Below are 10,711 nucleotides of genomic sequence, written 5' to 3' on the forward strand. Positions count from 1 at the left end.
GCTGTAGTGAAATGTAAGGAACAGCATTGGATAAAAATAAAACTAGACTAACAGTAGTGGGGAATGTTGAGTATTGCACGGTATTACAGTAGTGGGGAATATTGGGTATTGCACGATACGAGCTCAGGTGCAGGACTGCACAATTGCACTAATGACCGCCAGTTTGTAGAGACTACACAATGTTCTTGTTAAAGAGTCTGACAGCAGCAGGCAAGAAGGAACGGCGGAATCTCTCCTTTGCACAGCGAGGGTGTAACAGTCTGTCACTGAAGGTGCTGTGGAGTGCTGTTAGGGTGCCCTGGAGGGGGTGGTCCGGGTTGCCCAGCATTGATGACAGCTTGGCCAACATCCTCCTGTCCCCCACCGAGTCCACAGAGTCCAGGGAGCAGCCCAGGACAGAGCCGGCCCTCTTGACCAGTTTGTCCAGCCGCTTCTTGTCCCGGGCCGAGACGCCGCCTGCCCAGGTGACCACTCCCTGGAAGATGACCGATGCAACCACCGAGTCATAAAAGTTCCTGAGGAGTGTCCCCTGAACCCCAAAAGACCTCAGTCTCCTGAGGAGGAAGAGTCTGCTCTGACTCTTCCTATAGAGGGCGTCTGTGTTGTCGCACCAGTCCAGTTTATTGTTCAGATGAACACCCAGGTACTTGTAAGTTGAGACTCTCTCAACATCTGTTCCCCGGATGTTCACTGGTGCAGGTGAAGAGTGCTGGCGCCTACCGAAATCCACCACCATTTCTTTGGATTTCCCCGCATTGATCAGGAGGCGGTTCTGCTGGCACCAGTCCACAAAACCCTGAGTAAGTTCTCTGTACTCCCGATCATCTCCGCCTGTGATGAGGCCGACAATCGCAGAGTCGTCAGAGAACTTCTGCAGGTGACAGGTAGGGGTGTTGTAGTTGAAGTCCGAGGTGTAGAGGGTGAACAGGAAGGGAGCCAAGACAGTTCCCTGTGGGGCCCCCGTGCTGCAGAGGAGCACGTCAGACACACAGTCCTGTGTCCTCACATACTGTGGCCGGTTTGTGAGGTAGTCCTGGATCCATGTGGTGAGGTGGTGCGCCACCCCCGCCCGCTCCAGCTTGTCTCCCAGTAGGGTGGGCTGGATGGTGTTGAAAGCACTGGAGAAATCAAAGAACATGATCCTCACAGTGCTCCCCGCCTTCTCCAGGTGGGAGAGTGAAGTGTGGAGGAGGTAGATGATGGCATCATCCACACTGATGCCAGGCTGGTATGCGAACTGGAGTGGGTCCATTGAGGAGCTCACCAGGGGGCGCAGGTGGACAAGGACCAGTCTCTCCAGGGTCTTCATCAGGTGAGACGTCAGCGCCACCGGTCTGAAGCTGTTGAGCTCCTTCGGGTGGGGGGTCTTTGGCACCGGGACCAGGCAGGATGTTTTCCATAGCTGGGGGACCCTGCCCAGCTTGAAGTGCTGCAGGAAGATGTCATCGATGAAGTGAGCAGGGGCCCAATGGTCAATGTAGAAATCTTCAATAGTAGCGCCTCCAAGGATGTGGTCAGCCTCCGATCTTGTAGCAGTCAGTTGCTGTTGGATCAAAGCAGCAACCTCCAATTCGGTCGTCATTACCTAATTCCCAAGCATGGGAAAAGGGGGCAGAAAAAGAATAGAAGCGGCAGTAAAGAGGCCAAAACAAGCAGTTCAACTAAATGCAGAATCGTACAAATAAGTCTTAAGTCGTGTTTTAAACATTTCTACTGAGGTAGTGCCTCTAATATCCATGGGTAGGGCATTCCAAAGCATCGGTGCCCGAATAGAAAACGCTCTAGAGCCTGCGAACTTCTTTTTAGCTCTCGGGATCACTAAAAGGCCGGCATTTTGTGACCGAAGATTTCGGATCGGAACATATGGTATCACTAAGTCGCCGAGATAGGAAGGTGCTAAGTCGTGCAGTATTTTGTACGTAAGTAGCAAAACCTTGAAATCACATCTCAAGTGGACTGGGAGCCAATGCAAATTGTCTAATATCAGAGTAATCATATCAAACTTTCTCATCCTCGTCAAGAGTCTTGCTGCGGCATTTTTGACTAAGTGCAGACTTTTAATACTAGACATGGGAAGACCAGAGAGCAAAACGTTACATTAACCGAGGCGAGACGTAACAAACGCATGGATTAAAATTTCTGTGTCACTATTCGACAGAATTGGACGAATTTTAGCAATATCACGTAGATGGAAAAATGCAGTTCTAGTAATATTCTTAATGTGCATTTGAAAAGATAGAGTTGGGTCAAATATAACACCGCGATTTTTTGTTGAATCACTTTGGTTAATGGTACAAATATCGAGCCCCAGAGCGGTGTTCTTAAATAGGTGCCGATGACGAGCAGGGCCAATATCAACATCTCGGTTTTATCTTTATCTAATATTTTTGTATTACATATATCTATTAACATGCTTTACAAACATTAACATATTATATACTAACTTATTATTATAATTACTATTGTCTTTTTTTTTTTTTTTAACAAGCTTGATTTTCTTTGGTGCCCCCCAGGCAGTTGGTGCCCTACGTGCGTGATAAGGGTATGCCAAGCGCCGTGTCTGAACATACCTCCACAAAAAAACATATCAAAAGATGCATTTGGACGTCGGTCACATCATTATTTATTCTGTGTTACCATGGCAATACAACCCCCCCCAAAAAAAATACAAAATTAAAAAACCCGACAAATATATTCCCACCGTAATTGAATAAGGAAATGTGAAAAGAGTGACCACACGAGTCCCGTTTTCCCAAGCATGATGATACAGAATTCAACAGACTTGTTTCTCATCTTATTTTGTTGACACGCTTCAGATCTTTATCTTGACATCAATCAGTTTTTTTGGAACTGTAAACCCTCAGTTCTGTCTTCATGGACAGGGGGAGCGAAAATTAAATTAAAAAAGGGCATTTTCATCGGTGTTTGGAATAACTACTAGAACTGTCAGCAGAAAAATCTTTGAAAATTTGTAGAACTCATTACCCTTGCCACACTATTTACTACTGCTGCCTTAGTGATTTTTGTAGACAGGTGTCTGCTCTCATAAAAAAACTTTTGTCATGTACAAATTAATTTGAACCTTTGATTTCAGTTGAAATGAAAGGAAGTCGATCAACTCCTCAATTGATTGCAATGTTAGATTTTTGCGCATTTCTCAGCAAGAATCAAAGGTTAACACGTTTATTTGTCCAAGGTAAACACTCTCACCGAGCTACATCTCAAAATGCAGAGTCATTCTCTGTCACTTAGGTGCCATTTCAAAGACAGGTGCGGAGAATCCACTGCCAGCCACCTATCACATGCCACTCCCTCTCCTCCTGACAGATGAAAGTATCAGTGTCACAATGTGAACTCCTTGTCATTCTGACTCAGTGCTTTCTCTATAATGGTTGTTAAATTAGTAGAGTGGAACCTCGCTTTAACGGACTAGTAGGGGAAATGCGTCGTCCATTAAAGCCATTTGTTTGTTAAATTGAAGCTCCTTTGTTGTTGTGCCCCAAAACATATGAAACTGTACAACAATATGTAAAAAATAATAAAACCTAACCCTAAGTAAAAAAGTTAGAAAAGGTTTTAAAGGTTTTTAGCTTACCTTCAAACCAGACCCCTTTCCATAAGCGGGCCATTGGGGGCTGTGCCTGCTCACCAAGATGCTCGTGAATTTGGTTTGATTGATAGACAGTCTTATCTGCAACACCCATCACTGCCTTACTGAAAATAACGTGAGGCTTATACATGACAAATATGTCAATGTTGGCGTGGGAGAATCCTGCACATTTTCCAAAATGAATCTGTAAGTTTTTTGTGTGGAATTGTGTAATGTGGCAACAACCATCACTGCCTTACTGAAAATAACTTGAGTCTTATACACGACAAATATGTCAATGTTGGCGTGGGAGAATCCTTCACATTTTCCAAAATGAATCTGTAAGTTTTTTTGTGTGGAATTGTGTAGTGTGGCAAAACATGTCTATAAAATATGTACATATTTGTAAATAACGAGAGCCAAGGACACTCCAGTAGACTGGCACGGGGCAACAGTCTGAAACTCAACATAAGCGTGAAAAAAAAGCTACCGCTGTATTATTATCAAACATTATCATATCAGAAAACTGTAATCACTCATCACATCTCTACTGAATGCCCACATCAACCTTTAAAAATATCACCCCTATATTTTGTATTTTATGGACGGAGTGTTTTCGTCATGAAGTGACTTAGGCATTGTAGTAACCACCTCTATGGAGAGGAAAATGCCCTTGCCATAAAATCCGTAATATTTGGGCAATCATTCTAATATTTTAAAAAGTTAAATTTGGGTGACTATTGATCGCAGTTTTTTTTTTTTTTTTTTTTTTTTGCAACCTTTATTTTCCTACATTATGTTTACTGTTACAGGCGTATCACAGTATGGAAAGTGAGGAGGGACTTATTTTGTAAGTGTTGGCAACTAAAGAGTCATTTGAACCTGCTTGATCAAAGAAACCACTTGTGCCACAAACCCTTTGGACATCTAAAATGGAGATCCATTTTCATTTAGTTTTTTCTTTTAATTTTTGCTGCAGACACCATTAAACCAGGTTGCTCTTTTAAAGCGATATGTGAGAGCAACCGCCATATTGGATGAGGCCATTCCATTAGCCATAAAATTGGAAAATAATATTCATATAATTGAGTTAGAATAACAATGCAATCAAAAGCAATGGTTCGGTATTGTAGCGAATATGCTTTCATGTGGACCACATCTTCAGGGCTGGAGACAAGATTCAGCCAGATGCCATCAAGTCTGCTCCAGCCTCACTTAAAAACCAGGGGAATCACCAGGGGACCCAGGCAATTGGATTTTACAAGGACATGCTAGGACTCAGGAAGACCCAAAATCCTGATAAGGAGCCACTCGTCGTCACCTGAAAACCTCCACAGACAACGGATGTTCATTCGAATGGCCTTAAAACAGACTGTTTGGCTGCCTCCTCAGCAGGGGGCAGGCCCGACGAACATTGACAATGCTGGATGAAGAACGACCCCAAGAGGTCGACATGGGAACTGCAGCATTAAACTTCCTATCAATCAAAATTATCTTGAAATGAAACATATTTGAATATATATTTGTGTATTGCTTACTTTGTGTATCCTGCTAACTTTGCATTGAGGAATCTGCTTCTCTATGGTAACAATAATTTTTCTAGTCACGTTTATGAAATGACCGTGTGGATGTTGGGTTAAACTCATATCTTTGACTCCTAAACTTTAGACACATTCAGAATGAGATGTGGGTCCGCTGATAGTGTAGTGGTACACACGCCTGAGTTGTGTTTGGCGACCTCACCCCTTCCCCTTTTTCTTAAGGAGATAAAAAGGCCTGGCCTTTGTCTCACTCTCTCTCTGAACTTCACGCTCTCTCCAAAGCTCTCCCCCAAAGAAACATCTCACCTCTCAGATCTTCTCCAAAAACACAAGATAACCCCTCTCAAAAGAAACGTCTCTCTCTTTCACTTCTCAACTTTTTGATCTTTTGGCTGCATTTTTGCTGACGCTTCCACGCGCCCGAAAATCACCCGCGGTTGACCTGAAAAGCTAAATTGGACCACTCCGAACCTCGTCACCACACACGTGGCAGACACGCCGGACTCCGGCTCTTGGGTAGCAACCGCTGAAGCAACTGTCCTGTCCTGTTTGCAGCCGACCCCGCGCAGCGGCAGGTCGGTGTCACCTGAGAACCCAACCAAGCTTGGTCCCGCTACCAGTAATCTCTCTCCCCTTCTTTTTCCCTCCATTTTTTTTCCATCTGCAAACGAGTGAAGGTTCTTCCCCCACTTTTCGCTCATCACGTGAGCAGCAGCAAAAGTGACTACTTTGCAGCCACCGGGGCTTTTCGAGTGGGTGCATACAAAATTGGTAGTGAACGCTAGCAAACTTTGTGCATTTCATAAGGTCCTCCAGCTTGGCTGTATAGTCGTCCTTCCGCTCACCAATCAGACGTCCCCATTTTCCCTTACCTCCCAGTTAATTTCGATATGTTTTTCTTATTTTGTCTTCATTTATTTAGGCTTGCTATATTGTAGTGTTTTCTTGTATGTTCCACTAGAATAGTTAATAAACATCGTCCATATACAGAAGTCAAGTGTGAATTGGTTGTGTTTGGGTCAAGGAATTAACCTCTATTTTATTCCAAGAACTCACAACTTATTTTATTGCAGCGCCTTCACATTTTATGACTGTTTTTTCGTCAAATTCCCCTCAAAACCCCCAAAACTTTGACGTGGTGCCCCTAGAGGTGGGCAGGAGTAATGCAGGCATTGCTCCCGGCCGCTACAAACTATTGACACACTTACGAGTGACCCCCATGTTCGCTACAGTATTAATTCAATGAGTTATGGCTTGATGATACATCTGCAAAGGAGCAAATGAACGAGGCATCTTCACAAATAGCCTCGCTTTGCCAATACGACTGAAGCATCGATGTACTCAAGAGGGCATCTATGTATATGTATTGTAAATGTTGTCTATGATAATTCTTGCGAGTGGGTGCTGCAAAGGGCGCCATTCCAGACTAATGACTAGAAGTGCTACGCAAGTATATCCAAATATATGGAGTAAAGTGAGTTCTCTTTGTTGGGTATTAAAGGGACGGTGGGGATGGGGATGGCCATGTTTTCACTAACAAGTTCATTTTATTTATTTTTTGATCAGGAAAATGAAAAGAGTTGCCATTTTCTATTTTATCCATTCATTTTGGAGAAATTAGGAAATAAGTAACCCCATGAATAACGCTTCTTGTTAATTAGGCCAATGGCCGCGCCCTCTACCGTTCTATCCTTGTTCGGCCGGAGTCACGGGAGGAACAGATTCCAAACTCCCCATTGGAAACCATTGTACTTTCATTGCTTATAACGTCCAAATACGGCGACCAATTGGCACCAAAATGTATGTGGACATCCCTACTAATGCCCACTTCAACATATCAAAAGGATTAACCTCTGCGTGGCTGATTTATATGAGAATGAGGAAATGTGAAAGTGAGCAGAGCTACATAGCTTTATGCTGGGACGAGCGCACACTGCTTCTTTGCTTAGAAAAAAAAGACACTGCTTCTTTGCTGATCACGGTTAAGACGGGTGAGGCAATAAACACCAGTCAGAATATTTACAGAGACTGAAGTGGGAATGAGTAGACGTGCACATTTATTTGGATGAGGAATGGCCCCAGTTTTTCGACCTACAACACGCCGCCCAATTTGGAACAGCCGAAATGGCACGTTCCAATGCGGCCACACTCGGCTGTGCAGTGAGTCTCGCTGGAACATTTTGTTCACTGAACATTGGCGCTTGTTGGATGAGTTCTTACCTCACTCTCACAGCGCTTCACTCAGGCAGAAGGTGGCGGCTGCAAGCAGTGTCAGACACCGCACATGGCTGCTTGGAAGGCAACCCCGCGACATGAAGATGCAGGTTCATGTTCACCTCCACACGCTGGGCGGACAGTAAGGAGCTACTGTTGTTGTGCTAACACCTTCTGTTTTAACGGCCTGAAGCTAGTTGTTGCTATTAGCCGTCCCGTTATCCTACCTTTAGCCGGGGAGGGAAGCGGGTGGGGGTATAAAGATCCAAGATGCCTGCCCTGCTGCTCGCTGCAAGCTTCCTCCTGGGAGTTGACACGAGTTTAGCATAGCTAAATGTCCGGAATATAACCAGTCGGGGTTCGTGTGTGCATTCATGCTCTTGTCCGCTTAAGCTTGTGTAAGTGGAGGAGTAATCGCCACAGTATTTTTGATTTTGTAGAGGTGATCATGATGAGATCACGTTTTATGTCAATAAATCCAAACTATTGTGCAGAACATTTTTATACTTTCACAGGTTGAAGTGGACAAGAGTAGTAATGTGCAATTGCATTTGGTGTCCGTTGGCGATCGGTCGCCGATTTAGACAACAGAACTGACAAAGCAAGCAATATTACCATGCTTGCCTCCCTCCCGTGACATAGACCGCTGAGACCGAAAACATAACATAAGCCACGCCTGTCGTAAATCCAATCACAAAAAAAGACCTTAAATCACGACGTCTTTTGGGGCGGGCACTTTAGTAGTGATGTCATTTTTACATGCAAACCTATTATATAAGAGCCAATGTTAAGCTCACCCAAGTGTTTCTTTAATAATAATTGACCCCCCCCCATGCATTTCATGTGACGCAACCCCCCCCCCCCTTAAGTTTCGGTTCTGGCGACAAATCTGCTTCAAAAACTGTTGTGGCCTGACAGTGGGGTTTCACAGTAGCCACAGAAATGGCTGACTCCAAATTAATAACTTCCAATTTGTCACCAGTACTAAGGTTAGTGTGCTTCCTTTTCTAACCTCTGTTATGTTTGGTTGCCATAGTGAATGTCTTTGACAAATAAATGTAGACTTACTCCACCCAAAATCAGTATAGAATGTTCAAATGTTAGATCTCAGTGCAGCTTTTGACACCCTTGATCACCAAATCATTTTACATCAGTTAGAGCATGCCATTGGAATTAAAGGAACCACCCTAAATTGGTTTCAATCGTACTTGTCAGGTGTCCGACAGTTTGTAAATACTGGCAAAAAACCTAGATGCCTATTAACCTTAAATATGGTGTCCTGCAGGAGTCCGTACTTGGGCCAGAACTCTTTAGTTTTTACCTGCTTCCCTTGGGTAATGTAGAAAACACTTTGACAACTTCTTTGTTATGCTGATGACACACAACTCTATCTATCTTTGAAACCGGAGGAAACTAATCATTTACCCAATCTTCAAGAATGCCTTAAAGAAATCAATAATCAATCATTTCCTACTATTGAACTGTGATAAAACCGAAGTAATTGTCCTTGGCCATGACCTCAGAGCCAAAGTTTCTTGTGATCCAGCTGCTTTAGAGTCTTTTGTGCTCACTTTAAGAAATACAGTGAGGAATCTCATTATCACCCTTGACCATGAGTTAGCAAAACGTGCCAAGGACAGCATTCTTTCACTTGTGTTGTCCGTTCCTGTTTCGGTCACCTGATTGTAGTCGGGAGACGCAGTGGTGATCCCTCTCCAAGGCCGGCGCTGCCTCCGGGGCCGTCGCACGCCATCGATAAAAGGGTGGGGGTACGGGGCTCAGAAGCTCAACAATACGCTACAGGGAGACAAGGGTTGTACTGCAGCCTCGCTTTATTGGTATATACTAGGGATGTGCGCAACTAGTCGTTTAACCGTCTACGATTTATTAAACATTTAATATTTTACTAGTCGGTTAAACGCTGTATTAAGAATCACGCATCTGCCTCTATCAACAAGCTGAGCACCAAGAGAAATCATTCGCTTATACAAGCGAGGTATGGCAAAAGACAGCTTAGTGACAACAATAGGCTCATACACAAAACGCAAACGCAACCATGGTGAAAATTAGGCGCTTCAAGGAAGGAAATACAGTGCACTTTGAGTAATCAGTATAAGGCGACTGGCAACAACACTGGGAAAATTCCTGATATACAGCAATTAACAGTGTCTGGTCAAAAGCATAGCACTGACAGTTTTTTTTTTTAAACAGCAAAAACTATGTGAATTGCATTTTGTAAACAACTTCCGCTAAAACGGGGAAGAACTAGAGAAAGGATATAAAATTAAACAAGGCCCTGAGAACTGCCTAGAACATTGAAGTGCTCCTCACACCATTTAAGTGAGCCAGGCACCATAACGGTCGGCTGCCCTGCGTGGACGTCCTGGTCGTTGGACTGGCAGGCTCAGCTGGTGTGACTCCGCGTCCCCACCATTCTCATGGTCTGCATGGGAGGGGAGGATGGAATGAGCACAACCTGAGCGGGGTCGGATGCAGATGGGGAAATGGTGCCAGGACCATTGTGAGTCATGGTTGAGAACAAATGACGCAAACGTAGATCATTGTCCGCTGGGTCGTCCTCCACAGCTGGTGGGGAAACCTCTGTGGGTGCCCACCTCTGAGCTCGGTCCAAAGCCTAGGTGTTGTCCAGGGGATCACGGCTGCAATAATGTTTAAGTTGATCGTGGTGAACAACTTTCACCTTGGACCTCGGGTTCTTCTGGATGAGGTACACCAGGTCATCCAATTGTCCCAGGACAAAGACCATCCCTTCATATGACAGAAGGAACTTCCTCACTTTGTTCTTGACGTGGCGGGCACCTTTCACATGGTACCACACAGGATCTCCAATCTTGTGCTGTGTGTGGCAACAGTTTTTGTCATACTGTCTCTTTGCGCGTGTAACAGACTCACCCAGAGCTTCTCTGGTGATCAGATGGGCCAGCTCCAGCCGTTCACGCAGCTGTTTGACGTACTCTGGAACTGACGGTTGAATGTCCAGGTCAGGAGGCAGCCCCGCAACGAGACCCACTGGTTCGCTCGCTTCTCGGCCGAACATCATGAAGTTTGGCATGAATCCGGTGGAACTGTGTTTAGTTGCCCTGTAGGCCATGACAGCGTAAAAGACCATAAGGTCCCAGTCCCAATGGCAACGTTCCGCGGTGGAGGCCAGAATCTTCTGGAGGGTAGCGTTGAAACGTTCAACCTGGCCATCTGACTGGGGTCTAAATGGTGTAGTGTGAGTCTTGTCAATGCCAAACAAGCGGCACATGCTTTGGAATACTTCAGATTCAAAATTGCGTCCCTGATCGCTGTGCAGTGCGTGAGGTATCCCGTAGCGGCACACCCACTCGGATGCAACAACCTC

Source organism: Filicampus tigris, chromosome 14 (genome assembly GCF_054856515.1).
Source record: "Filicampus tigris isolate MCC_2025a chromosome 14, RoL_Ftig_1.0, whole genome shotgun sequence".
In the NCBI taxonomy this organism is placed as follows: Eukaryota; Metazoa; Chordata; class Actinopteri; order Syngnathiformes; family Syngnathidae; genus Filicampus; species Filicampus tigris.